This window comes from Agelaius phoeniceus, chromosome 1, assembly GCF_051311805.1.
Source record: "Agelaius phoeniceus isolate bAgePho1 chromosome 1, bAgePho1.hap1, whole genome shotgun sequence".
NCBI lineage: Eukaryota > Metazoa > Chordata > Aves > Passeriformes > Icteridae > Agelaius > Agelaius phoeniceus.
The window spans coordinates 109,242,364-109,269,081 of record NC_135265.1 but is presented as its reverse complement, the minus strand read 5'-3'; the positions used below and the strand labels follow the sequence as shown (position 1 = coordinate 109,269,081).

Below are 26,718 nucleotides of genomic sequence, written 5' to 3'. Positions count from 1 at the left end.
TTGATTAAATAGTCTTTCACATTTCTGGAAATAAGCTATTGTGCATGTAAATTTTAGAAGCAAGAAGCGATGACTAATTAGATCTAATGTGATCACTAAACTGTAATAAGCCTTGTAAAAAAAAATCAAATGGATTTTGATAATATATCAAGATTGGCATCAGTATTAATATCATTTTTGCAAACCCTGAAATTAGTTAAAAAAAAATACAGGTCTGATTTTATCTGTATTACCCACAGATCATAGAAGCTGCATGAATGTCTCTAAAGCCACTCAAAAATACTTATTGCCTTCCTTGTTAATGAAGAGCTCTTACAATAAATCAGTCTTCACATGTTCAAATGCATTTTACCAGGTTTTTTATCAGTTTTAGCTGCTAAATTCCCAAGATAAATGTGTAAGGGAAGAAAGTGGAAATTTTTCCACCCAAAATTAAAGATCTTTTTTATATCATTTGCTATATTATTTTTCCTCTTAAACATTAAGAAATATTGGGGGGAAAAAATTAGGTGCAACAGCAACTCCAATTTCAAATTGCTTTAAGAATATCCAGATCAATATTGAAAAGGAAATAATGTTAAAATTAACAAATCTATGAATGTAAATTCAGGGAAAAATTTTCAGATTAAAAAAATTGTTTGTAATGTCACTAGAATATCAGTATGTGAAAATCTAATAAATTTAAAAGGTATATGAAATATGATTATTTAAGATTTAGAAAATAAAATTTATATGCTAGGTTCCAGATAGGTCTGACTTCTTTTTCCATATATTCCACTATTTTTTTTTAATATATTGGAGTTCCTTGCTGTGTTTTTGTTTTTCTAATACGTGTGGTCAATTTCAAATAATGCTAATTAACCCCATGTTAAGCCAATTGACTCATTCAGATTTGAAAACTGTATTAATATAACATGAAAATGAAAGTTAAAAACTTTGTAGCTTTTCATTAGTTACATGGATCTTTCCCATTGAAAGAGTGTTAAATCTCTCTGTCTCTCTCTCTTCTCTTTCTCTTTCATAAAAAATTTTAAAAAAAGCTCTCTGAAAGGACACCTAGGAACAAAAACACTGCCTTCAAAAAAAAAAGGTTGAACTGTCTTGGCTCTCAGCAAGTATCAGAGCTAGTTGTATCATTGATGCCCCTCCAGCTCTTTCCTCTGCAGTTTTGCAAAAACACGACTAACATAGTTCAGATCTTTCTTTGTTGCTTCTCTGTGAAAACTCCAATTCTGTAATAATAAAGTTTAAAACCAATAAGGTTAACTGTCGTTTTCCAGATTTTGTATAATATTGTTTGATCAAGTAAACACAATTAGCCAATTAAGAACAAAGAAACACATGAAGGTCATGCTGAAGTAAGTCACTATGTCTACCATCAGATTAGGATCAGATTAAATGAGACTGAACTGGCATTTGCTGTTCCTATTAGATTTAATTCTGGCCAGTCATGAGGAATTATTTTAGGAAGTAATAGGATTAACTGAGCAAAAACCAAGATGCAGTATTCACTTTCTTTACTAAAATAGACATGATCTTAAAAAGCTTATCAGCCTTTTATAATTCATTCATACTTATGACTGGTTCTATTAACAGATGTTTGTGTCAAGAATATAAAAATCATAGAAAAAGCAAGGCAGAACACAACTTGCATATCTGTATTTGAAAATGTTCTTAGCTAACTGTGTCTGACCAATAAAACATACCTGAGTTAACAGGAAATGAAAGATTTCTCAGCTACTTATGTCACCTTTCCAGCCTATAAGTACTTTTGTGTCTTTTATGTTTTTTATTTGGTTTATGGTTTTATTTCTTGTTTAAACATTTTCAGAAACAAGAGACTTAGATGGAATTTTCTGTGTGTGTATACATATTCACAGCAGTCATGGTAGGGAGAAGAAAATCCTTAGCATGTGATCTGTTCATCTATTCATCTAGCACAAAGATGAGAAAAAAAGTACCAGTATTCTATCTTTGAGCATTGAATATACATGTACACACACATATTAAAATTAGGTAAAAAGAGGTCAGAAACTGGCTGCAAAGGTCAGGCAAAGAATTCTTCTTCAAAGAGAAATAGATTGGGAGGAGAAATGGATTTTCTGACAAAGGAATGCTTTCAAGTACACAGGAAAATCTCCAATTTATTTTTCTTATTTCTTTTGCAAACCAAACAACTCTCCATCTCCCAAAATAAAAAGCTCTGCTTTGTTCTTGTAGGAGTTATCAACTTCTAGTTTGAATGAACAGCATACGGAAGAAAAGAAGCAAAGGAAGCAGATTCACGAATTCCATTTAAAATGTCGGAGTAGGGCAAAAGTACATGCGAGCCTTTCACGTATGAAAGGTCTTTTTCAAAACATCCTGGTTTAAAGCATCAGTCTGGTGAGGTAAATGACATAAGTAGGATTTTGGAAGATTCCAGTTCAATAGCCCTCATGAACCAGCAACTCAGTTGGGCCTGCACCAGCTGCTTTTTCCCAGTGCTTTGTAGCCTGCCTGTGCTGCAGGAAGGGGATCTTGCTGCAATATAATTGGGCAGGAAGAGCCAGAACTCCATCATTGCACTGAAATAAGTTGACACATTTTAGTGAGCACAGTAATTGCTATAGGTATTGCCAAGACAAGGGCTACAGATTGACTAGCTCTAGATGGTTCCCTAATGCTCCACCTATATCTTCTATAAGGGGCAGAGAGAGATCATCATATGCAGTAATTGCTCCCTTTGTGTTTGAGCGTGTGGATATGGCCAAGTCTGTGGAACGTTTCATTGCAGATACAGGGCTTTTTCAGCAAGAAGGCTCCTGTAATTTTAAAAAACATAGAACGCTTAACTGATTCCTGCCAAATGAAATTACTTTAGTGCTAAGGTGTAGCTGAGCTTGGTAGATGAATCTTGAAACACTTGTGAAATCATTAACATTTCAAATCCCCACTGTGCATTGATTTTCAGGACACTTTTACTAATCATTGATAGTTCTGTTTTCTATTGGTTAGCAGGTTTCTCTGTGCATGGGTAATTCTGTGAAGGCATTTCTGCCTCAGTCATAAAACAAAAGAGCCCCAGAGCTTGAAATGATTTGGGCTATTTGAAAGCTACTTAGTAAATGGTTAATTTTCAATCATTAGCAGCTAAAAAATCTGAATATAATGCAAATTAGAGATTTTGTCAATAATCAATATTTAGGGAGAGGTAAAAAGTATGGGAAATGAAAGAAGGGAGTAAATTTAAAAATTAAGAAGGGGCTCGATTTCTGAATATATTTCTATTTTCTTGTTTGCATTTACAAATCTAACAAGATGCTCTTAAAACCTTATATTTCAGTACTTTTTAAATCAGACCTGAGCTATCTGCATGATCCTGTTAGCTCACAGGCAGCTCCAGGTTAAAGAATAACAAAAATTCCCACTTGCTTCATCCCCCACAAAAATCTCACCAAACCCAAACAAAAAATCCCCCTAAACCTTCGTATATATTAAACTCCCCCTTTCCCAAGCAGTTACTTCAGTTACTGTTGGTAATTCCTTTACAAATATTTTAATCAATTTGGAAAACTCACATATGTAACAAAAAAAAATCACTTATTATTTGCTCACAGACTTTGAAGCTAAATAATAAATTGAGATCTCATATGTTTAATACAAAAAATAGGTTCTACACAACCATCTCAGTATTCTACTGTTTTGAGGATATGAAGGAACAAATTCTAATATTATCATTTCCAGGAAAAATTTCTGAGTTTTTGTGGTTAGATAAACATCCCAGACATTTTCCAACTTCACTTGCTGAGACAATCGGGGAAAATACCAGCCCCCACACGCGGTGGTTTCAGTGATGAAGAATTTCAGAAATATGCAGAAAGGAGGAGTTGTGGTGCTCTGGATGGCAGATGCTGAGAACCTGAGCACAGCACAGCACACATTTGCTAGTCAGGTTGGAAGGAGTGTCTGACCATAGATGTACATCTATCTCCTACGGAGTTACCTCAGACTTTCTGACATCACTGGCTTCTTTTTCATGAATCAAAGCACAGATCAGGGAAGAAAATACCACTCATTTTTTGCAGTTTCCGAGAAACATTTTGTGACAATGTACCGGAGTTTTGTTGGCTTTTAGACTGGCCATGTAAAGAGAACAAGAGGGAAAAGTTCTTTTACCTTGCTGACAAGTGTACATATCTACACAAGCAAAGAACATTGACCACAGTTATCCAGCCAGAATTCCTTAAGTGCTTCTGGAGGCCAAGTGGGTCTGATACAAAAGAACACAGCCCCACTCCTGTAAATCAATAGACACAGTGTTAATGTACAATACATGAAAATCTAATAAATTATTCTACTAACTGGAATTTTTAGCATCAGAATTTTTAGCATTTTTGCAACTTAGTTCTTTTTCCTTACTAAAAACTATGGATGAGTGAATTCAGTTTTTTTTCCCTCCAAACTACTCAAATATTATAGATTTAAAACTTAACATCACTTGCATTCTACTTCAAAGCAACTAATAAAAAAAGAAAAGAGAGGGGCAGACAGAGGGGAAAAAAAGTAATTCCTAAATTGTCTGTGTCAGAGGCTGTCTATTTAGAATATGTTTATTCAAAACTTAGCACAATGGGGTTCTGTTCACATGACTGGCCTCCTCTATGTTACTGTGATACTAATAATAAATTTTTATAACCACAGAAAGTAAAAATTTTTATGCATCCAAATGACAAGGAAACTTTGACCCCATTTTCAAAAGCACCTAAATTGCCTTCAGAGTCTGAATGCCATTTACTTCCTTACATACAATGGCATTTTTTAAAATATTACCTAAGATGTAAAAATGGATCAGTAACTGAGCCAAGACTGAAATACCATGAATAAAGAAACTCAAAGAAGGTGAGAGGAAAATCAAATTTAAATGCATAATACCTCCACACACACACACATGTGTACTTGCAATCATACATACACACATATGTCAATTGAATTTACTGTGCTTAAACAGCATAACATTCTCTTTACCTAGGGAGATTTTGCATTATCTCAAACATCTTTCCAAGTGGCAAGTAAGCTTACACTACAAGAAAAACAGTACTTCTGGGCACTAACTGTCGTTATGAACTTTATGAACTCATAAACTACTTTGTGAGGCGTGCAAAACTTCAAACCACAGAAGCAACAAAGTAATCCAGGAAAAAAAATAGTCTAGAGTGCTTTTTTTGCAAGCCTTTTCACTTTACCTGCTGTCTTGCTTTTAGTTTCTCTGCTCTGACAGCTATATGTGATATACCACACATACTGCTAAGTCTCTGCTGAACAAATTCAAAGCTGCCATAGGGTAAACCAGGCAAGTCATACATATTATTTAAGGTGGTCCAGATGGCTATGAGAGACTTCCTAAATTTCTTCCCTAAAATTTTAAGCAAGTTTTAAAATGTAAAAACAAGGGAAATTATTCAATCTTTGCTAGAAGCATGTAAGCATTTGTAATATTGAAAAATACTGAGATATCCAGTAGAAGATTTTCACAAACTTGTTCACAATTTTGGTTTCTAATGAGAACTTCCCAGATTTAAAAAATGGGATGGCCCAAATTTTTCTGTATCACATCAAAACACAACCAAGTAAATGTTTGATCAGGCAGAAAATATTAATAAGCCTCTCAGTGAACAGGAACTTCAAACCAGTCAAGTTTTGCACTGCCAGACCCTGTCAGACTTGAATAGGATTACTCAGGGGCTGAACAGCTTCTTGCTGCCAGGATTTTCCCAGGAATTACATCAGGAAATTTTTTATTCCCACAATGGTCATAAAGCTCTTTGGAACCCCACGTTTCCAACACACAGTCAAGAACAATGGATAAGCTTAGCCAAGCCATGATAAAGGTGATGATATCACCACTGTCATGAGGGCAGTTCTGAGTTCCTCTTCCAGAAGGTCTTTGTCTTAATATTTTCCTGAAATGGAGACTTGGATAAAAACAGTCTGGATGAGTCAAAATCAAGGTAAGACAGAAATAAAGCTAGTTTACTAGATATGTTTTTTAAAGACCTTGGCAGAGAGTAATTTGAGAAATAAGGTTTGCAGCATAATTTATTTAAATTTATAATGATATTCTTGATTGCTCTCTATTCCTAAGAGGTTTTTATGCCTTGTAGTGTTTTTCCTTCTTAATTTTATGCTCAACAGAACTATTTCAACAATATCTTTTAGGTGGGAATCTGATCCTAGTTACTGGTACCCCTGTGACCTACAAAACAGAAGAGTAAAATGCACCTCCATAACTTTGTCTCCAAGGAAGAAGCTTGGTCTAGAGGGGACTATAATGGACAGTCAGCTTCATTATACAGACCACAGGGACCTCATTAGGCCTTAAAATCCACTTTCAGGAGCTGTTCAAGGACCAAAGCCATTCTTTAAATCCCCAAGTTCTGCTGACTACTGTGTACCCAGGAGGCTGCATCCTTCCCTATGGCAGTCCAGTCCAGCTGTTGCACACTTGCCAACAGTGTCTGCAGAAACTCAACAATGACAAACTCTGCTTTTCAGACAGCCTTAACTCCTCCTTCCTCTTTTCAGCTACTTGATGCTGAAAAAGCAGGCTGTCAAAGAAGATTGCAGGACCCAACCGTACTCATAGGGTTCTGCCCACTGACCTTCCTTTCAAGCTCCCAACTACAAAGTAGTTCTATATTCTTTTGACGTAAACTTGGGGGAATATACTTTTTTTAAATGAATACTAGTGGGACAAGACCACAATTACCTTGCAACTATACTCTTCCATGTTGAATATATCTCCTTGTGAATACGTTATTGCAAATATTTTCCAAGGGGATAAATGTCCAGTTCATGAACTGTTCGGACTGTTTGTGTTAATTAACAGCCTTTTTTTATATTGGTAGATTGGATTAGGATTAATAGATTATGAAGACCACTCAGACCTGTCATTCCCTAAAGCATTGGCAGAAAATCCAGCTGGGTACTGGCTGACAAGTATGGAAGGTCATCCAAATTGTACTAAGAAATAAAGTGAATATAAGTCATTGCTAGTTAATAGCTCTTTTGAACCAAAATAGAGTTTCACTGTTCATGCATGTTATTTTTATGATGTAATCGGGGACAACAAGGCCTGTCTGGTGTCCTTATTGACTTCAATTTACAATACAGCTATTTCACCATCCCACTCTGTCTTTAATTCAGTCACAAAAGGCCATGCACTGGAAAGTTATTATTATTTATATACACTATGCCACTGCCTCGGCACATAATCAAGGATCGATTGTACTGGGTAGTGTACAGACATATAACAAAGAAAACAGTCCCTGCCTCAGGCACTCACAGTCCATGCAGCCAGTACAGCAGGTAAACACAAGTGATAAATAGCACAGGGCTGGATAAGTGAAAAATAAAATGCATAACATTTATCAGAAAACAGATGTCCCAACGTCCTACCTAGGTTTTATATTTGTCTTATCTTTGGCATCCCACTCTAGCAGTTTGTTTCAGTATGAAAGTTACTACTTTATGCTCACAGGCACATAAATTCCATGAATAAAAATATCATAATATTTTTACATATGCTTAGAAACCATATGTATATGCATTACACAAAAAGTTAAAAATTAGTGAGGAAGACTAATGACAATCACAAAGCTTTGCATGTATATCAGAATGCATGTAATTATGAGTGCATGTAGGTGTTTTTACTGCATACCTCAGTTCATTGCATGTGTAGAGCTAATACATATTGATGTGCTACAACATCATTTTTCTGTTTTATACTTGTAAGGATAGGAAAGTCACTGGAAAAAAAGCTGGATAAATGGGTTGCAAAAAAGTAGCTTAGACAGATTTTAGAACTTGAAATGAGTGACAAAGTCACAGCCTTGAATCACTGTCCATATATGTACTCACTAGAAAACTCTCCCTAATGTTCATCATAATTGTTGTTTATGGTGTACATTTCATCTGCCTAGTTACACTGATTCCAGGGAGAGATAATTGATGGATGACATTAGGCAAACAAGTGCAGCCTGACATTCAGGTCTAGCAATCACAGAAGGCCCAGTAGCAAAGTGATTCAGTGAAAAATTCAACTATCCCACTGTAAAATGCTCAAGAATTTAAAACAGATTTGTCTCATTGAATTCATTGAGCTGACCCTTCAAATCAGGCTGTGCACATCTGAGGTGAAAACAAGATCTGTGGTCTCTGCACGTGGAGGGCAGCTCACCAATTTTCATATGCTGCACTGTTACCTTTCTCTCCCCATTCTCTTTTTATCAAGCAGAAGGACAACACCTACTTCATGTAGGTTACTGATTGATTAGTTACTGATATCTAACTCCTATTTTTTACACATGGAGAAATGTACATGAGCAGATCCAAAACAGAAATGGAAGCAGAATGGAAGCAGAATTGCTGACCCTCCATCTGCTGCTGCACTAGAGACACTTAGGCAGAGATGACATCTGTGTCCAGATGTTGATTCTTTTGTAGACTGATCTCTGGGAAGAGCCCACATAAACGGAGAGTAAGTGAGGAATGAATACCCTATTACATAAAATAAGGCCAGGGCAGAGTCAGAAGTACAGTAAAGTACTGTACCAGGATTGTTGCATTATTTTAATATTATCACATAATAATAAAACATTGTTTTGGCACATGCCAGATGATGCCTGGATGTGGTTTGTGGGACAGCAGTTGTCAGGAGCTATTTCCATTAGCCAGCCTGAACACTGTCACACTGCCTTCTGAGAGGAGCAGACAAAAAATCCAGATCAGGAAATTCTTTTGGTCAAAAATAATTTGTGTAAGGAAAATATTGGTCACAAGGGTGCCATTCATACTGCCCCTACTGTAAGCATCTGCTCCTGGACACTACTGGTAGGAGAATCCTCAAATAGACCTGATTAGGTCACTAAATTAGGTTTTAAGATATATTGTGTATTTGTACATGTGTATATATAACACACACAGACATAGACAAACACATACATACCCCCAAAAATGCAAAGGAAGACTTTGAGTAGGTTCTAAGATCATAAATTTGGAAGGTCAACAATTAACAGTAAAATTTTCTAGAGGTTAAAAATATTCCATCCAGAGTTCAAATAAAAAATTGAAACAGGAGGGCAATGACTACAAACTAATAGCCCTGAGAAAAGAAAGTCCTCCTTCCTGATCTATTATTGGCCAGAAGAAAAGAGTAAACCAATGCATTCATATTATATGCCTTTTTTATCCCAGTCCCCCACCGAGTAAATGATAGTTAAGCACACTTAAACATAGTATCTGAAAAGAAAATGAGCATTTTTTGCTGGTTAATTTGAAGTGTAGCTTTCTGATTAATTTTAATGCAGTTATTCCCTTAGAAACTAGTTTATTAGGAGAGTCTGTAAGTGGTACACTTCTTCCCTAGATGTTGTCTTTTATACACTTTCAGATATTTTCCATTGATGTTTTTCAGAAAAGGAATAAAGCACTCTTATCATCAAATCTATGTACTTTGGGATCTGCACCTCAGAGATTTTTCATGAACTTGAAAAAAAATTTATTTTACAGAGCTGAGCCAGGAAAACAGAGACACAAGGTATTGATATTAAATAACATTGAAAAATACATAAATCATTTTTACCTCTCTTCTTACGCTGAATATTTTTATGTTTCAACACAGTCTGTGTCTTCCTTTTTGTAGAAGGGGCCTTATAGCTGGAATTCTGAGCACAGGATGAGGATATTCAGACATAAAATGCTTTATCTTTCTTGTGTAGCAAGAGAGCAGCCATTCTGCCTTAGTTAAATCTAAATGTCAGTGATCATGACTGATTGTGCCCAGATTTTCTGTCATCCCTGCTAACTGTGAACAGAGGGATCAGCATTTGGCACCCAAATTAGCAGATATGGCCAGCAACATTTTGTGAGGATGTCAGGAACTCTTTAGGTGACTGCTCTTGCTGCTCTTTAATGACTGCAAACAGGAAAGTAAAGCAGCCATGGAATTCACAGATTCCAGCCACAAGTTTCAAAACCTGCCAAGATTTCTTCCTCTAGTGACCACTTTTATTTTTTTTTATTTCTTTTTTTTGTTGTTGTTGTTGTTGTTCATCTCCTCCCCCATCCCCCTTGAAAAAACTGGAGAGATTCTTCGACTGTTCTTCTGAAAACCTGACACTTCTTTGTCTGCTCTTCCAAGGGGAGGGCTCTTTTACACTGTATTCATCTTCAAGCTGGGACTGCCAATTATAGCTCCACCTGGGTTCAGGAATAAAAGATGTCAGACTGCAGCCTTTGTCCTTTTTTGACTGCTTTATACTGCTATTACATTGATTGCTCTTTGTTTCCCTGCAAATGGGGTTTTACAATTGCAGTCCACCTCCTTCCCTCCTTCTACCACACTCCCTACTCCCTGTTACAAGCTTTTTTTCTTTCCTTTTCTTCTCTTTTTTTTTTTTTTCCCACTTCTACTATTAATTTTTGGTAGATGTTGAGTTTTGATAAGAATCACTCACCTAGCTCTTAACCACTTCTTTATGAGATTTTAAGCCCCACTTAGAGACAAGCAAAGGTAAGTCAGCAGAGGGATCAACACAGACATTACCCAGGAATAATTCAGCACCCTATGTTTCATTTACATCTTGTGATTATGACTGGTTTTAATATGATTTTTCTCTCCAGTTTAGAGACCTGATGTGTATTCTTATGAATTAAAAGTGGATCCCTGCCTTTTTGTGGTTTGTTCACATCTGTCCAGAGAGCAGAGCAGGAAAGCTTTAGCCAACAATGCCAATACAACACTATAAAGATTAATAGGGTACCTGAAAAGCAACAAGGACTTTGAGTGATTTCAAGGATTCCAAAGACTCAAGAAATCAATTTCAGTGAAAATGTCCTTGCTAATTTAGTACCTGATAGTATTTGACACCTCTGTGCTCCAGTAAGAACACTGAGCAATATAAGGATTTCTGGGCATGCCTTTTGCAATCAGGATTGTAAATGAAAATTAATGTTAGCTAAATCCATACAGACAGAAAGGTAAAGAATACCCTTCTAATACCTATCTATTTAAAGTAAAAGTTAGCTTTATTATCTTCACATCTAGCAAAAAGAAATAAATCAGTAAAGGAAAATAAACCATGGACACTGACTAAGTAAGAGTGGAACATTGTTGAAACTATTAAATCTTGATTATTGTGTCAGAACTGCTGCAGCATTGCCTTAGCACTGAGGAGCCATTTGAGGCTGCTGGGGGAAAAAGCCCACAACTCCTCCTGACATGAGACAATTTAGATGCTTTTTGACTTGATCTTGTCATTGTTTCATAGCACATTAACAAAAACACCAGCTCATGCTAGATGCTCAAAATAGGATAAAAAGCAATACATAAAATAAAATCTCTCCTCTGTTGATGTCGTAGGTATTAAAATTCTGTTTATAGTGAAGGTTTTTATATGTCCTAATTACACGCTGGAACAAACTATTGTCAGTTCTGCCATGCTGAAAGAGCCTTAATGATGACATTATAGTTTGAATAGAATTCTTAAGCGGATCTAACATAAAAAGAGATGTAATTAATCAAATTTAAAGTTTACTTTATCTAGGAATAAAGGCTTGCTGTATCATTTCCTAAGACTATTGCAATCTTTTTGATGCAAACAAGGTCTAGATCTATGAACTTACAAAAACAAAATAGAAAAGTAAATTACAGACAGAGGGCTGCAGAAGGGACAAAACACCTAATAAGGGACAAATTCCTTCTTCCAATATCTATAGAAGATCTTATGCCCCCTTATTTTTCTAGGAAATACATTTCATCAGCTCTAGCAGGATCATTATCCACATCCCACTTCTGGCATTGTCAAACAATTTGCACATAGAGGAATAACAAAAAAACAAGCAGATGAAGAGTGTTGAAGGGACAGTGATGTGATACACACTATTGGATGTTGGATGACATAAACCAAATGTGTGAAGGTTTTTTGTCAACCAGTTGCATCCTTCACATTGCATTATTTCATCTGGGGAAAAAAAGGTATCATACTGGACTTCTCTTTTTTTGATTTCAGGTTAGTTGAGAGTAAAGTATTTCACAGAGCTTCACAGAAATCTGTTACACTTTGTATGGATTGTTTGCACACACATTTTTTGTGTAAGTACATATATTCTCCTTACACATACACATATATGCACCACAGACTATACATACAGAGTATGTATAAAGATATATGTACAGGCATGCGTGACCAACAGCACACACCAGTTTAAAATGTAGCAAGCAACATCCCTCTGCAAGGAAAGAGAACTGCTGACCCTCAAACCTTATAAACATTGTGATCCTTAGGTGCATGCCTAAATAAATGTTTTATGTTTTAAGGCTAGCTATGCCTAGTTAAAGCTAAAGCTCTAGGTTTTATGTTTGGATCGTACCTACCATCCAGCTTTCTCCGTGTGTCTAGTCTTGTGCGAATAATGCAGGTTAATCACCGAGGCACATAGCAGTGTGAGGACAAGGCAAAGCAGAGAGCAACCCTAGCTCCCCTCTCTCATCACTGCTGGCTGTGCTCTTCACCTGTATGCATTTCCTGGCTTGGCACAATGGCAAGCTGCACCCACGTTTAAATAAAACGTGTCTAATGAGCGATTCTCACAGATCTATTTTATATTTTTTATGTTCACTGGCCTCATCATGCTGATAAAAGTGAAAAACTTGTTAAAGGGAAGAGAAAAGGAAAATCAAGGCAGTCAGAATTAAATATCTGCTGTGCTACTATGAATGGTGCCAGAAGCAGCCTTTAAAATACAATTACAAGCTAAAGCTCAGAAAGAAAATTCTCAAGCAGATACAACACAGGTAGAGGGAGATCATTTGTGCTGTTCAAATAACCATCACATGGAAATGTTACTGCCAGAAAAGTGGCATTTCCAACAAAAACATCTGCTTCCTATGAGTCGTCTGACTAACATCCGGGGAGCATATCAAGAAAATCTATTTGAAGCAGAGGTGTGGGAGTTAAAATCTCTGCGTTCATTTTTGAATTTTCCACCATGTTCATACAGGACCCTGAACACATTGCTAAATGTTGCTAAGCTAATGAGTCTTACTCAGCTAAATAAACAGACTAAAAGGTAGTACAGTTAAAATAGACTTGATCTCACTGAATACATCAGGAACCTGTTCTGGATTAGAAATATCAACCCACCTTCTGCCAGCTAATTTATAGGCATTAGTGCTTATGATGTATTTCACAGTTCTTAGATAAATAGGCAGACATGGAAAAAGGGCCACTCAAAGACCATGTTTTACTGTGCTTTGTGCTGATGACTCATTATTTTTCTGGGAAAGAAGGTCACTGCCTCTTGAATCATCAGCAAAATGGCAGTAAATTCTGATTTCAGACTGTGTGTATTGCCTGGGGGGAGAAAGGAGAGAAAGTACAGAGCATTTTACTGATGATTCCTGAGAATTTTTTCCAGCAGACATTTTTATTGAGCACAGGCAGGAGGAGAACCTGTTCTGTCTGTGAAAAAGGCCAAAGACATAGCCCTTGCACCTTCTCACTTAAAGTTTATTGGAAGAGATCTTCTAGAGGCCATAAGTTTTTCTCCAGAAAACCTCAGCTTCAGCACTTCTTTCCAGGTGTCCATGTGGTTTCTGTAGCTTCATGTTAGTCTCTGTTACTGCTTCCCCCAGTTTATCTGAGGTGTGTAAGGCTGGGAAGACCAACTCTGCACAAAGGAACCGTATTGGACGCAATGGCTCTGTAAATGGGAGAAGCTGTGAAAAATAACTGAGACTAAGGACTAAAGTCTTCAATATCACCACACTCTACAGATAAACTAGGTATAAAAAAAAAGTGTCATGATCTCCTCTAGATCTTATACCTGACCATGAAAAATTGGCCTGTTTGGTGATTCCATTTCTTTTTATTTTTTCCATTTTACTGGAATTTTTGACAATCAAAATTTGCTTAAAAGAGTATGAAATATTCCAAGAAAAAACCCGAACCCTCAGTTGTTAAAAAAATCGTACATTTTGATTTATATTATGTTATTATTCCACAATCTTCAAAATTATCACATTTTAAGGTTCCCTGCATCAAAATAGCAAGAGTTATAGTTATCTACAGGTTGAAAAAAGTTCAGAAACCTGCATTTCTTCCATTTGGAAACCCTCTTGAAAAAAAAAAAAAAGCTTTTTCACCTGCTGGTTTCAGGTTCCCTAAACTAAATTCTTCACATACCCAAAGCAGGAATTGGTCACTTCACTGAGAGGTTTGGCTGAAGAAAGAATTGTTGTTGGCACTCTTTAGTGCTTAGTTGTCATTAGCTCTTACAGTTTGTTTTTGGGCTTCGAGCCTCAGCAGTCAAACTAGTCTTTTAAGTCCAGTAGATTCACAATGCTGAACCAGAATCTGACCTAATGATTCCCCCCTCAAGTATTTGCTAAGCAGTGGCTCAGTTTAATACAGTCTTCTCTTTTCTGTATATTTTTGCAGGCAGATGCCTCTGGAATTAGACCAACGCATTCATCCAGAAAACAAACTAATGTCAGGCCAGCATAAATTATTAGACAGTAGTTCCCAATTTATTACAAAGGGCAGTTACGTCAGAAAAAAAAGTTTAGGTTTGCTTTTTGGAGGTTTTTTTTGGATTTAGAGTGTAGGCTACTAATTTCACTTCACCTCCTGCTTAGCAACTGTGAAAACAAAATATGTCATAAAAAGCATACTTAGCCTCAACGTTGCTAAATTGTAAACTGAACATAAGTGGTACATTCATCATGTTTTTGAAAGCATTTACTGCTCTCCCTTACCCTATGTTTTCCCACCGATCAGCACTCCTCAGGGCAGAGGCCAGACCACTGTGAAAGATAAGAGTGGGAAACAAACACTGTGGAGATGGAGCCCTGAGAAGAGAAATGACAGACTGCATAGCACAGCCACAATGGTAAGGTCAGGATGGGAAGGTGGAGGCACATGTCAAGCCCACAGCTTTTTATCCATTCTTGTATGAATCAGAATAGTGCTGAAAACTCTGCCTGATTTGTGTTCTTTTTGCCTGTAAGCTCTGATTGGAGTTTACATGCAAACTGTGTTCTCTTCTTAGCTAAGGTTCTTGGTAGCAACAGCAACAAGTCAAAAGTTTATACCTTTGCACAAGAAGTCTGCTAGATTAAAGAGAAACCTATTAAAAACTCAATCCAAAATATCTAAAAGAATAGATTTATGCAAAAGCTGTCTGTTTTTCCTGTGCTGGTGAAGTTCAAACCTACCAATTGAAAGAATTTTGTATGTGGAAATAATTTCCAATTATTTATCTTGTATGTATGTAAGTATCTTATGATACAGAAGTAGGAATTAGTGTAATTCCTGTTCAGTATTGTCATTTTAAACTCTTTAATATAAAGAAGGACTGGGGAACTACTGACCAGAGCTTGATTAAACCAATATACTCTTGGCTGATAATCATACTGAAAATGCAAACCAGAGAGGAGGTAAAATTTTGCTTTCTGGGAAGAAAGTAAGTTCTACCAACTTTTTTGTATCATCACCTGACGCCGGCAATTAATTTACAGACGCGAACAGGACGGGGTTGCTATGGAAAGTGTCTCGAGCTATTTATTTTTTCAGCATCAGTCTCATTACATGATTATGATAATGGAAAGATGCTAACAGCTCACAAATCCAGGAAGCAGGCTGGAAAACTTAATGTTACAGCATACTTTATAACCTTCTAGACCAATCACATGAAGCAAAAGCATATTGACAGTAGTTCTATCCAATCTATCTATCTATCTATCTATCCAGCACATGTAGCTTTAGGTAAAACAATGCTTGCTTATTTTGAATACAATACCCATTTGTGAGAGACAACGCACAGAGCTCCATTCATAAGCTTAACCTTCCTAACATCTTGCTAAATAAACTTTCTGCAACTTAGAAAGCCATTCAGACAAGCACTAATACATAGCTTTATTGTTCTATTTGCCTATATCTTTTCTACAGCTTAAATAATTTTTTTGCTGACTTATCTCATGACTATTGCTTTTAGCTCTACTGACAAATTCTGCTGCATCTGAGACCTGCCTTCTGCAGTTTTCCTAAAACCCTCTGATTTTATGGATTCCAGCGACTGGACACCATCCAAAAGAAACAGGAGAGCAGGACTTCAGCACCTGGCTTCGACAGTGTCAGGTCAGGTCTGCGTGCTCATGAGAGAAGCAGACCAACTATTGCACATCTGTCTGCCACAAAGGTGTCTTCAACATCAACATCATCATGGTTTGCTTCAAATGCAGTACCAGAAGGGCTTGTTAGAAGTTTTTTAAGAATTTGTGAAGGTTGTATAAAGACTGATTGAGAAGAAATGTTCATTTGTTTTAAACAAACAATGAAAAGGATCCATTTCGTAGAATGGAAAGTCAGGAGGAACGTGGAAGAAAGGCACATAAAAGATAAAATGAGAGTACGGAGGGCCATTTTAGGGCTTACACCTTACCTGGAAGTCTGGAGAGAACTATTTCTTGTACAGTCTTGTCCACACTGCCTGTTGGGAATGATATGGCCATGGCCTGAACCATGTCTGATTTTTCTACTGGAAGGTGCTGACTAGCAGGGAATATGCTGGCTATTAGGAATCTAGACAATTAGTAATCTGTGCTTGAGCTCATTCTCTGATTTGGTTTTACATAGCATTATGATTTATGATTTATAATTTATAATGTTGCAAAACACACAGCCCAGAGTAAGGCTTATTCCTCCTAGAGATTTCCCTTCCAACTTTAAAAGTGCGCAGTGCACCAGAGACACTGATACTGTGCTTTGTTTCTTTCATAGTCTGGCAACGCTTTAGTACTAAATATTATTAGATGTGGTAGTAAGTCAGGAAAACCTGGAGATAATACAATGCTCCTAAGAAATGTTATGACTTTTACATTTTCATATGGTTTTTTCCTATGCAGAAAAATTTTTCTATTCATTTAAATGTAAAGTTTCTCTGACTGAAGATTCTGTTCAAATCAAGGCTTGATGCTGGTCCACTGATGTTCCCCATGCAAATCTAACAAAATGTAAAGGAATGAGGAGATATCATTAGTAAAAACTCGAGTGGGCAGAATCTACTCCCAACACCAGGATTTGACCTGCAGGAATGTTGGAAAGAATCTCACTTCTTACTCATCTCAAAAGATCTCAGCTAAGATTTCCAAAGTTGTGTGTGTGAACATGTATGTGTTTGTGGACATGGACATGTGAGCCTCTACTTATTTATTTTCAAATAATCTGTCAGAATCAAAAATTATTTTAAATTATTTTTATATATGGAAAGAGATGAAAAATGTTCATGGCTGTCCTTTGCTTGGACACCTTTCAAGATGCTACCCCTAAAACACTTTCCTTTTATGAACTGAAACCAAAGTGGGTCATTTGGCTTGTAAGAGACATCATTATATTGAGCTGTGTGCTAATTAGTTCACTTTTGCTGTTTATCATTAATACCTGTGGCTGTATGATTCGCATAGGCCAATAATATGCACATAACACCAAGAGAATGCAGATAAAAAACTTAAGAGTGACTTAAAAAAGATTAAACACAAGCTGCAAATACGGAAGCATAAGAGACCTGAAATGAAAAACCGACATATTAAACATCAAATTTAAATCTGCTTTGCAGAGGGATTAAATGCTCACTGTGGACTGCGAGAGAATCCATTTCTAATGGTGAATTTGTATCAGTCCACAGGGAACCCTATCAAGGCACAGCTGACTAATGACTATCATTTTCACTTGATTTCATTAGTATTTAAGTTATAGCATGAAGTACATTCCCTTCGGTGCCCTGAAAGTTAGTGATTTACATACATTTGCTGTGAAGCTTTTGCTTTGACTAATATAAAAATGATTTGCTGGTAGAGAATGTATGCTTTCTCATGCCTACCCAAGTCCACTCATTCAAAAACAAATGTTAACTTTTCAAATGGTTAGTCACAACATATTTCAGGGGCATGTTAGAATAAAAATAAAATAATGCTGTCAGCCTGAAATCATTCTGTCTTTCTGGATATGATGTAAAACTCTTTGTTAGTCAGCCTACAGTTGTTTGCTACCAGAGTTTTCTTTACAGCGTGTGCATGCAATGTGTCTTTTTCCTCTATAGCATACAAATCCACAGTTAGAGCAAAATATGATAGATAAGCTTCAGTTTATGGACAACTGATGATGTCTGTCTTTGTGACAATGCCTGTAAAAGAAATTGTGAATATTTGGTCAAGATGGGTACCTTTTCGAAAAAAGATAGAAGAAAATCCTGGAAGTAAATGACTGCCTGAGTGTCCCTTGCTGACACCTTACTCCTGGATTCCTCATCCAATTAAAAATAAAACCACTCATCCTCACCTCCAGTTTTTCCCACCTATTCTCTCGCCTCCCATTACTCAGGCAATACAACCTACCAAACTAGCTGCTCCTCATATATTTTTTCAGACTTTTCCACCTTTTTAGCTGTACTCATACCCCTCTCTTTTTCCTGCTGCTTTTCATCTCCAGCTGCATTTCCAACTTCCTCCCATAAAATGACAAATAAAACAGGTACAAGCTGCTTTACTTCAGTATTTTGAGGATAGCTCCATTCACCACAGCTTTCTACAGAACATCCTTTTCTTCTGAGCCTTTGTCCAAACCATGCACAGATACAGCACACAGTCACTGTTAAGTAAATAATATTCTCTATTATTCTTAATAGAAAATCTCAAACACACTGTATACATGACACTAGCCTAATTGTATGTTGTTCCTTTTTTAAAATTTCATTTAATGAGGCTACAGGAAAGCTTAAAATATTATGCTTAGTTAAGGAGACATATCTGTAAAACATCAGTTCTAGATGCATAAAAAGTCCAGGAAACCCTGAGCCTATAGAAGCGCAAAGGGATTAAATCAAAATACAGTTAAAAAAGAAGGCTTAAAAGTGCATGGTAAGATGGTTCAGCAAATGAACAGAAACAGGAAACAAAGGTTGTGTGGAGAGGGAGCGAGGGGGTAAAACCCTGTGTTTGCCATGTATAATCACTTGTAAATCCTGGCCACAGAGGAAAGGTCCATGCAAAAGACTTCTGATTTGTGTTAGTGCCATTAATTAGGAGTGTCAGCCAGACACCCCCATCAAAACTGGAATGCTGTAAACAGACACTGAGGTGAGCCTATGTGTCAGACAACTGACAGGCTAAATAGACAGGATGGAAGAGGGAAACAGAGGAAGGATTGCTATTCCTGTGTTGTACCTGGACTACTAAAATACTGAAATCTTATATAATTTATTCAAATCACTGAAATGTAAGACAGAAACAAGCTGCAAACCCACATCTGCTCCATATCCTTTTGCTCCAACTCACCAGATTTTTCCATCACCTTCTTTGATTTCCTCCTGTATTTTGATTTTATGTTTTTTTGTTGTTGTTTTTCTTTTTTTTTTTTTTTATAAGTGGAACTACTTCAGGTTCAATTATTCCAATAATGGAGCATGCATGTATCAAGATTATGGTGAAGAAAGTCTTTCTTAATTTTTTTGGGGGGGATGAATGCACCAAGTTGAAATGGTCCTTTTTCCAGATCAGCTACTGCTTCTCTCCACTCTGTATAACACTCCTCTGCTTCGATGCTCTTGACAGAATATTGCTGCTTCAGCAAAAAGCTTTCAAGGTGAAAACGTTTATTCCAAGAATGTAGTGTGTATGATCATGTAGCCTCTAAGAGGAGATGTAATGCTGAATTGGGGAGCTCCTGTGACTGCTCTCCTCTCCCTACCAGTAGAGTCATAATCTCCTGTTAACCCGTCTAAGCTTATAGAAACCATGATGCAGATTTATTTTGGTTTATGAAGGGGATGGATCACAAGAAAATAATCAAAACAGATTTTCAACACTAGAAAAGCAAAAATTTAGTGAAAACTTTCAGTATATGGATAGCATACATTCCAGGGAAATTATGCTAGACCTCCTAAAGTCCATGGAGAAAGCATTGTTTTGCCCACTTGATATTGGCTTCTGAGAATACCGGGAGCCCAGCAGCTCCTTGATTTCTTACACATTCAAATCTTAATATACTATTTCAGTAGAAGATCTTTAATTTCTAAACCCCAGTAGAGACAAGATTTTATTGTGCTGCAGAGTTCATCCGAGGCAGTAGTTCTGTCCATGTTTCTGTCTGCTAGCAAATGCCCTTTAGCAAATGACACTGCTTTCAAACACTGCATTTCCCTTTGAATTATTTGCAATACCACTGAGTGGTCTGCAGCCTGTTCTCCACCCCAACAAATCAGTTTGAAAACAAAAGTGCAATATTTTAGATTAAAAAGGAAGTCCCTGAAAATTAAGACTGCCAATGTCAGGCATGCTAAATCCTTTTGTAAATTCTGACCTAAAAAAAAAGTATAATTAGTTAAGCACAAAGAAATTTATTATTTTAGCCTACTGTTATTTTGCTAACCCTCAAAAATAGATTTAGGTGAACAGAAATCAAAGGAATATGTGAAGAAGATAATTGTTTTAGTGACTCTGTTCACAGCAGCTGTTGACTGCTCTTTGCATTTCAACTTCATCCATTGATAAGATAATTTGTGAGCAATATAAAAACTGTCCTTGAGGGTGAAAATGTTGGTAGAGGGGAATACTGGCAGGACTTTATGAAAATATGGCTGAAGATTAACTGAAAGAATTTATCACATTTCAATATCCATGATTAGCTGAATCTTTTACATCTCCATTACATTTAATCAGTTCTCTTTCTGCATGTACGAAAGATCAAATTCAGGTTGAAAGTTGAAATAGAAAATATTTTCCCCATTATCTGCAAATCAGAACATTATTGAAAGTGGCAATGTATAAGAATAAGCATTGCCTTAAATTGCCACTATGGAGGATGATAAACTAGCAAACAGAAAGGCTTTTTACACCTTAGAAGTCAAAACAAAGATTGAGATTTTTCAGTGCCTGGTTTTGTTTGTTTGTTTTGTTTTTCTCTGCAGAATCACAGGAAGAATTTCATTCATTTGTAAAGGATGTTGAACAGCACAGCATGCTCTAAATGGTTGAAAATGCTACCTATTTGTTTAAACTGTGATTAACACACTGCAGAACTCAGGCTATCCAAATCCTGATGATTAATTGAACCTCAAGTAATTTTCTTATTGTATTTGCAATAAACCAGACTCTAAAATCTAACTGTAAAGTACTTAATCATTCTTACCCATATCTCAGTAAGTCTGTGGTTCTTTGTAAGGTGAGGCTCTAGCTGAAAGCTTGTAGCTCATCTAGGCCAGGCTCAGAGAGGAAAGCATCCCTGGCTCAGAAAGTTTAGAAAATTTTTCAGAATTTGAAAGTCTGATTTCTTCATGAGATCTGGTGTCCACTTTCCTACTGGTATGACATGTAGACAGATTCTGTTAGATTTCCTGGGATTCATTTGAGTGGACCTCCCTGAAAACAGATCAAACTTTTGAATATTCTGCTGTTCCCCACTGCTTAGGAACTTTATACTACATTGGTTCTTGAATTTGTAGCCATTCTGTTGTAGGGTAGCTTAGAGTCAGTTATTGGGTGAGAGTTCATCACTGTCAGTGGGAAAGTGACATACAATTGTTTGGAGCTTTGGGCACCCATGGACATCATTCCTGTCAATTTAAATCAGAGTCATAATGACATTTGAAAATCATGGCAGATTTAACCTTACCTGAGAGGTACGTTGGATAAACTGATTCCTCTAAGAGTATAGCCAAGAGTATGGCTTCTTCCTTAGAGATAGCAATTTTCTATTCTCAGATAACCAACCACACTTTCAAAAAGTTTGGTGTGTTGCCACTGATAGTGCTCATGTGAATAACATCCATGGACCTTTGGCTGCTGTGACAATGGCACAAAGTATACAAAATCAAGTAGTGCTTTATTCTACCAGACAGTAATAAGCATGTAATTATATTGTAATTAAAAAGCAATTATTTACTGGCAACTATTAAAGACGTCTTTAATGGTAATTCTGAGTGTGACTACCATGTAATTTGTAGAGAGAAATAAGTGTGCAATTACCCTGTTAGTAACACAGTAATTACCAATACATCCATGCATCTTTCTGTTTTCTGTCATGGAGTTACCAACACCTGCAAAGTATAAATTACATGGCAACTACATATGCAGCTGCCAGGTGATGTACAGTAGAATGAAAAGATGGCAGATATAATTTCAGAATTAGGGTTTCATTCATTAGTGTAAAACTGGTGTGACACATTACAAAACAGTGATGAAAACCAAAATAAAACCAAGACACTGTAATCCACAGAGCTTGAGAGAGTTATAAATGTCCTGCAAATCAACCCCAAATCTTTGTGTAGAATTATGGGTAAAATAAAATATACTGTCACAAGTCTGGAATTAGTAGCTTATCCCTTTCATGTGAACTGATTCTATCCTATTCAGAAGAAGGAGTTTCTGTTGTTTCTATCACAGGCTCCTATCACAGATGACTGACAGAGTCTTGTGTACATGGAGCCTCATATGTTATCTTCTCACCTTCCTCTTTATGTCATTATTGTAGTGACATTTATAAATAAGGGGTTTGATAGAAGGTGGGCCCTGAGCAGAGGAACTTACCAAGTGAGAGGGAAAGCAGATGGAAAAACCCCAAGGCAAGATATGTCATAAACATTTCATAGAAAACACTAAATACATTATTTTGAAGCAAATGATGTGTCATTTTTTGACTGGTGTGGGCTACATTCATTCTTGTGACATAGATCTCCATTCTAACAAAGTCCTTGTTTATTCCACATAAATACAGCCTTAGTCTTAGGCACAAGACATGAAAATAGATTGACTATTAGGTGTTCAAAGCTAAAGATACATTTATCTACACTAGCACACACATCATCTCAGTCTTTAAACCTGTGCATCTAAATCACACCCTGAACACCAAAAGCTTCCTGTCAAATATTACACTAAAGCACATGCAGAGCTTAATCTTAAAAAGTCTTGGCAACTAGAAACAGGTATGAGCCCTAAGTGGTCAGAATGTTTGAATGTCAGTCCAATTTTATAAAACAGCCTACAACAAAGACCTTTGTTTGAGGTTTATTTATAAGTAATTTATCTAAAATGAAAATAGTCTTTGTTTTCCTTAAAGAAATCATGAAAAGAATAGAAAAACACAGGACTGCAAAACACTTCTGAACCACAAATTCTCAACCCTAGAGAAGAAAGAAATTTATTGCATCTAATCCAGTGTGATACGAGACAACACACTGCTATGCTAGAAAGATTTCTCTCTAGCTATGCTCCACTCCCCTTTCTTGGTCTGGGAAACTAAGGTTCAGCAACAAAACTAAGTATGGCTATTATTTACTTAGCCCTCAGATTTCATTTATTACTATCATATTACTTAGACTTTGCCATCTCATTTCATATGCTTGCTGAATTTCTTCAGTGGTGCCAGAATACAGCCACTTAATATTTACAGCAATTCATTTGATGTTCCGTCATCCATCAAGATTTATAGCAATACTGTCCCAAGATGCCTGAATCCTATATAACAAAACACAAAGCTGTTGATTACAAAATAGGATGATGAAAGGGAGGCTGAAGTGTCTTTCTAGAAAGTTGTGGAGGAAAATGTGAGTTGTCTTAAGGCACTTATTTTGAAGAGAAGCAGGATAAACCTTTCCTTTTACATCCCTGATAATTTAGAATGATATAGATAATTAAAGTTTTCTCCAACAGCTATACTGTGGGAATGCTGTAATCCTTCTTTGTCCACACTGGATGTTTCAGGGTGATTAATTGTTAATTGACAAATGTCAATATACCCTGGAGCATATTTTACTGAAAACATACATCCAGTGATGGCCATTAATTTTTTCTTCTTCTTGTTTGCAAAATCTCACTGAGAGGCATTCATGTCTTATAATTTATCCAAAGGTTTTTAGGGAACAATAGCTTGCATTCTAGATGCTGGCACTCTATTTAAACCTTGAAATAGGTACAAAGAAGGGTGAGTGTTTTGTCTGAAAGACTGGATTCCACCAGGACAGTGGCTACACATAAATAGATGACTATTCATTTGTTCAGTTAGACATGTGCCTAAATGCAATGGAACTGAGGCCACAGAGTGATCTCTTCACAAGCACTCTGTGTCTGCTGCTGATGTAAATCAAAATAACGGGAAAGAAAAAGGAAGAAATAAAAAATAAAGAAAAAATAAACAAAAAATCCCAAAAAAAAAAAACCAAAAAACCCCAATACAAACAAAGAAAAGCCAGCCTTGCTTGCTTATTGAACTGACTTCCTGCTTTTTTGTTACCAAAACAGTTAGAAAGACTATTAAGCCATGGTGTGGGCTTTTAGTGACAATACAGCTATTGCCCAGTTCCTGTTGCTTTGTTGTATCATTGTTACAGTCCAGTAGTTGTAGTTAGCTGCAGTGCTTCTGCAGTTGGTGTGGAGGTTTCTGTTTCTGCAAACATCTACAAAAAACAAAACCCCTTTTGCCAGTAATGGATATCGTTGTAGCAGTGTAAATGGAGACATCAAAGCCTGTGAACATGAAAACATGGTAGTACAAAAACCAAAAGAGGATAATATTCTTTTTAGTTTTACATGACTATTCTATGGGCGTTCATTCTTTTTTTAAAAAAATTAGTCAAAACAGCCGTGAATACACATAACTAGGTTTGCATGCAGCGTATGTTTAGCATTTGTGATTATTTGGACTGACAGTGTCTTTATAGTTTCTTTAGGCTGTTGAATAAAGGTCAAAATACATTACTGTGCTCCCAGTCCTACAAGTTTCCTCCCAGAACTGTGCTGAGGAAATTCACTCCTCAGTTGTCTGCTTTTTTGCCTGTTACAGAGATAAACAGAAACCTTCATTCTCTGGAGCTGTCATTCTCATATCTTTCATGTGTCTTAAACTCACTCAAAAAAATATTTCAGAGGAAAACAATGGAAGTGCTTCATAAATCATACACAGTAATTGGTGTCCTGATGAAATCTGGGGCCTCATCTTGAATTCATAGCACATCTTATGCTTGCCAGGACATCTCACAAGGCATGTGGCACAACTGTTTGTTGCTGATATAACTTTCAATACAGATGTAAAGTCTTCTTATTGTTTACTCTCAAAGCATTTATAAATATGTTTAAATATATATACAATTGTGAGAATTTCAGTCTAGACATGTAATGAATAAAGAGTTTCTGAATCTTTTGAGGGTGTTTTTTCCATTCTTTTTAGATAAGAGACCTTATTTTTTCTATTTTAAGTGACAAGATCTTCTACAAAACCTTAAATGACATTATTTAATCTTAAAATAGTCTGTATCTTTTAATAGATATATAAAATAATAGGTATAGAAAAGTTTTTATTATTATTATTATTATTATTTTATTTTAACATTATTTTAATGTTTTAAGAGTTTAAAAACTCCTAAAAAACATTATGGACATCTAGAATATGGGTGTTTGGTATTTCTCCTACATGAAACAAAAAAAATCAGCACTTTTTTGGCTACACACTGCACCCTGCTGTGTTAGCAAAAGGCACAGCAGAAATTTCAGAGGTGGCCCAAATTGTGATTGTGCTTGGAAAATTATTCCTGCAGGAGATATCTGTATAATCTTTACCATGAAAAGAACCAAAAGGTACCAAGTTCAGGAAAATTGCATGTACTCATCTTGGAATCCAGAAATCATCCCTATGGCATAATTTTTGGATACAGGCTCCTTGGATTCCTGTGGCATCCAGAAGGTGATGAAGAGGGTGTAAAGTGGGTTTGGAAGGTGCCCACAGTACACACAGAGGGAATCCTCTATCCATAGTTTAGAGGTGATAGAAAACTGGAGCACAGCAATCTTCCACTTGAGTTGTATATGTTCTGCTCTGTGGCTTTCCTGCAGGGAACTCACTTTGTGTCCAAATACCAGATTTTGTCACTGGCAGAAAAAATGAAAAAGAAAAATGGCCATTTCAGAGTTCTCAGCTGCTCTGGTAGAAACAAGCAGTTATTCACATTGTCTGAAAATGTCTCTGTGGGTGGAGAAGGGAAAAACAACAACGAAAACACAGCTCCTTTTCCATTCCTCAATCAGCCCAAAATTTAATGCAAGACTCATTAAGCCTAACTCAATCTTCTCCTTAAGCACCTGCAGTCTTATGACTCCGGGATCAAGAAGCCCAGTCACCAATTCACCCTGTGTCCTCTCAAAGATGATGTTTTTCTTCTAAAGCTTCCATCAGTGCTGGAAGTCAAACCTTGTTCTTCCCAAGAGTGCTGTTCCTCAGGCAGGAAGCTATAGCACAAAGAAGTCCTCACAGACTGGAGGAAGTTTGGAGGGAGATGGTGTGTGGAGGCTCCAGAGCATTGAATAGCTCCAGGGAAATGGCTATAATAAGAACAAAAGCCCATTGTTTTTAGGATCAGACATCCATCATTGAACTTCAAATGAATAAAATTAATAATAATGATGATGATGATGATGATGTGGTGTTGTTGTTGTAATTATGATCATATTTATTATTAAAATAAATAGGTTAATCAGATCTGGTAAAATAAGAGCAGACCTGAATTCCCACTGAATCTTTTTTGAGTTAAAAAAAAAAAAAAGTTAACATTCTCATTCACACTTTTTTCCTCCGTTCTTCCAACATACTAGTCAGGAATTGTCCGTTATCCTACCACACATTAGTATTGCTGGAG

At 36.5% G+C, this 26,718-nt stretch overlaps 1 long non-coding RNA gene across 1 annotated transcript in view; it reads left to right on the top strand.

Annotated features, from left to right (window-relative positions):
• LOC143696010 (uncharacterized) overlaps positions 1–16,816 on the top strand; it is a 50,919-nt gene extending 34,103 nt beyond the window's left edge. Inside the window, exons 3-4 of the long non-coding RNA XR_013185483.1 lie at positions 14,820–14,931; positions 16,036–16,816. This is a non-coding gene — a long non-coding RNA (uncharacterized LOC143696010). The remainder of the gene's footprint in view (positions 1–14,819; positions 14,932–16,035) is intronic.
• Positions 16,817–26,718: the final 9,902 nt, after the last annotated feature.